This window comes from Rhipicephalus microplus, unplaced genomic scaffold (genome assembly GCF_043290135.1).
Source record: "Rhipicephalus microplus isolate Deutch F79 unplaced genomic scaffold, USDA_Rmic scaffold_475, whole genome shotgun sequence".
NCBI lineage: Eukaryota > Metazoa > Arthropoda > Arachnida > Ixodida > Ixodidae > Rhipicephalus > Rhipicephalus microplus.
The window spans coordinates 3681-7500 of record NW_027465038.1 but is presented as its reverse complement, the minus strand read 5'-3'; the positions used below and the strand labels follow the sequence as shown (position 1 = coordinate 7500).

General features: G+C 57.5%; 1 non-coding gene across 1 annotated transcript; it reads right to left on the bottom strand.

Moving 5' to 3' along the window:
• Positions 1 to 1505: 1505 nt before the first annotated feature.
• On the bottom strand, positions 1506 to 3320 carry LOC142794676 (small subunit ribosomal RNA). The gene has a single exon (XR_012892538.1). It is a non-coding gene; the product is annotated as a small subunit ribosomal RNA (ribosomal RNA).
• Between the last annotated feature and the right edge of the window lie 500 nt (positions 3321 to 3820).

Sequence of the window (3820 nt, the reverse complement as noted above, 5' to 3'; positions counted from 1 at the left end):
ATACTCGGGAGGCGTCGAAGCCGGTTCTCCAAGCCGGACCCGTAGGTATCGTTGTGTGCTCGCTCTCATTGGCCCGCCTAACCAGAAAATGCCTGCGGTACACCCATTTGGATAAGAGTGCACGCAGATGCGGGCCTCGACGGCTACACATTTCCTCGGGCGGCCGCCTCCCGGCCTCCGTGGAGCGCGGGATGCACGGTCCCATCGACAAGCCTCTCCCGTTTTTACCGTGGCGTCGCGGTTCACCACGGCAGGCGGGTCGGTCTCCTCCGCATAAAAAGGGGGACCCCCGCTTTTTGTTCCACGAAATCGCACAAGCTTTTTTCGCATCCACGGTTTGCCACCGCACACCAAAATGCCGATCCGGCTGCCTACTTTAGCCAACAGGTGGAGCCAGGCGCGCCGTACTTGCGCGGCACTTCCCACGTCCACCGAAGTCGGTGCCAAGGACCACTTTCGGCGCCGGAGCCGCGTACGAGCCTACTCGAGGCGGAAGAACGAAGCCAGCAAGGGCCTGGCCGCAAGTGCGTTCAATTGTCGGGACGTCCAAGTCCCTCGTTCTTCCGTGCTTCCTCTTTCGGCAAGTCGTTGCGGCACCTTCCCAAAGCGCGCAGACCCGCTAATCGCGACGAGCGCGACGTGGCCGTGCCGCCTTTCCCTCGGCAGCAAGCAAAACGCCTGGCAACGTCGACGCTCCCCTAACCGCGATCTCGCACCGTGTTTCGTGTGGCGAATTCAAAAGCCGGCCGGCGCTGCTGCAACCATTACGGTCGGTACGCATACGCCGCGGAGGGCGGGACGGTCATCGGAGCGTGCGGTTCCTCCATCGAGTACTGCGCACCTCGGCCGTCGCATCGCCGTGCCATGACCGGCCGCGCGTCAACGCGAACCGGTGCCAGCGAGATCCCTCGCCTGCAAGAACCGACCGGCAGCCTCCGTCACCCGAGGACGCGGAGGCGCTTGCCGCGGACGGCGGGACGGTATGCACTGGTGCACAGCGGACCCGTCACATCGCCAGTTCCTTGACCGACCGCCGACGCTTGTGCCGTTCCTCTCGTACTTGGCAGTCGCCGCGCGATTGTCGGGTCTCGTTCTTGCACGCTCGAACGGTCGGGAGGGCACTCGGCTGGCGTTTCGGGAACGCGCAGCCTCGCCTTCTACCGACGTAACCACGACTCGCCGTTCGCGCTCCGCCGCTCCTGTTTACAGTACTAGGCGGTCCCGCAGCGGTCGGGTCGCGCATTTCGAGCGCTTCGAGCCACGGTGCAGTGGCGGGTCGAAAGCCGACCTATGAGTGCGTTGCGCCGTTTGTACCCGCGTCCGCCACCTGGCCGACCGTCCAAGGTCGCGGTGTTGGCGTCCGCTGGGCGCAACAATTTGTCACGGGGTGCCGCTCCACATTCAGGCAGCCCCGTGGGGAAAAGCCGACCCCGCGTCCAAACGGGGTCAGCGGCAGAAAGTGTCGGGCGCAGACGCAGCTGAGGCGCTCACCCTTCACAATCCGTTAATGATCCTTCCGCAGGTTCACCTACGGAAACCTTGTTACGACTTTTACTTCCTCTAAATGATCAAGTTTGGTCATCTTTCCAACAGACCGGCGCAACCGAAAGGCCGCGCCGGACATCGGTCCGAAGACCTCACTAAATCATTCAATCGGTAGTAGCGACGGGCGGTGTGTACAAAGGGCAGGGACGTAATCAACGCGAGCTTATGACTCGCGCTTACTGGGAATTCCTCGTTCAAGGGGAACAATTGCAAGCCCCTATCCCAATCACGAAAGAAGTTCCACGGGTTACCCAGTCTTTTCAGACAGGGATAAAGACACGCTGCTTCCTTCAGTGTAGCGCGCGTGCGGCCCCGGACATCTAAGGGCATCACAGACCTGTTATTGCTCTGTTTCGTGCGGCTAGGAGCCGCTTGTCCCTCTAAGAAGGTTGTAAGGTGCTGGGAACCCCGCACCTATTTAATAGGCTAGAGTCTCGTTCGTTATCGGAATTAACCAGACAAATCGCTCCACCAACTAAGAACGGCCATGCACCACCATCCACCGAATCAAGAAAGAGCTCTCAATCTGTCAATCCTCCCAGTGTCCGGGCCGGGTAAGTTTTCCCGTGTTGAGTCAAATTAAGCCGCAGGCTCCACTCCTGGTGGTGCCCTTCCGTCAATTCCTTTAAGTTTCAGCTTTGCAACCATACTTCCCCCGGAACCCAAATACTTTGGTTTCCCGGAAGCTGCCCGCCGAGTCATTTGAGTAACTCAGGCGGATCGCTGGTTGGCATCGTTTATGGTCAGAACTAGGGCGGTATCTGATCGCCTTCGAACCTCTGACTTTCGTTCTTGATCAATGAAAACATTCTTGGCAAATGCTTTCGCAGTAGTTCGTCTTGCGACGGTCCAAGAATTTCACCTCTAGCGCCGCAATACGAATGCCCCCGTCCGTCCCTCTTAATCATTACCTCGTATTCCAAAAACCAACAGAACAGAAACGAGGTCTTGTTCTATTATTCCATGCAAGTTTATTCAGGCGACTCGCCTGCGTTGAGCACTCTAATTTTTTCAAAGTAAAAGCACCGGCCATCTCGAGGCACACAATGAAGTGCACCAAGAAAGAACCGGCATGATGTTCAGTCCGAGCCGTCGCATCGGGTAGATGCACTACTCGTCTGGAACTGAGATCCAACTACGAGCTTTTTAACCGCAGCAGCTTTAGTATACGCTATTGGAGCTGGAATTACCGCGGCTGCTGGCACCAGACTTGCCCTCCAATTGATCCTCGTTAAAGGATTTAGAGTGTACTCATTTCAATTACGGGGCCTCAAAAGAGTCCCGTATTGTTATTTTTCGTCACTACCTCCCCGTGCCGGGAGTGGGTAATTTGCGCGCCTGCTGCCTTCCTTGGATGTGGTAGCCGTTTCTCAGGCTCCCTCTCCGGAATCGAACCCTGATTCTCCGTTACCCGTAACAACCATGGTAAGCAAGTAACCTACCATCGAAAGTTGATAAGGCAGACACTTGAAAGAAACGTCGCCGGCTCGTGGCCATGCGATCAGCACAAAGTTATCCAGAGTCACCACACAATACGGGCCGAAACCCGATCGATCTTGGTCTAATAAAAGCACCCGTTACCCAAAGGGCTCCAGGCTCACTGCATGTATTAGCTCTAGAATTGCCACAGTTATCCAAGTAGGAAGAAACGATCTAAGGAACCATAACTGATTTAATGAGCCATTCGCGGTTTCGCCTTATTTCGGCATGTACTTAGACATGCATGGCTTAATCTTTGAGACAAGCATATGATTACTGGCAGGATCAACCAGGTAATCGTTCGACTGCGCGTCCGTCCTCGCCTTCGGCGGGCCGGACGCAGTCTGTGTGCGGCGGAGGCCACCTTCAGGCGCCCCAACACGCTTATTTTGCACTCCGAGATGACGGCGTTCGAGCTCGCTACGGCACAACCTTCCCGAAAGACGAGTGGGAGCCGTGCGGCAAGAAGCACGTTCATGCTCGCTCTTTTTCGTTGCATCGACTCGGTCGCGCCGTGCGGGTTGCCCAAGCCCGCTGCACTGTCGGTGGACCGGCCGGAACTAGCAACGGAGCCGAGACTGCAAAGCCGCCAGACGACGGGTCACGCCCGCGTCTTCGGCGCTTTCGCATCTGAATCGCCCGAGGACGACACGGAACACACCTCGATATCGTGGTAAAACGGCACCGTCCGACAACCAGCCCCTAACGCATCAAGCGGATGAGGCTGCAGACGACTGCCGTGGATTCCCCTGGAGCAGACCCGAGGACACGCTTGACGAGGCCGAAGCCCGCCGCA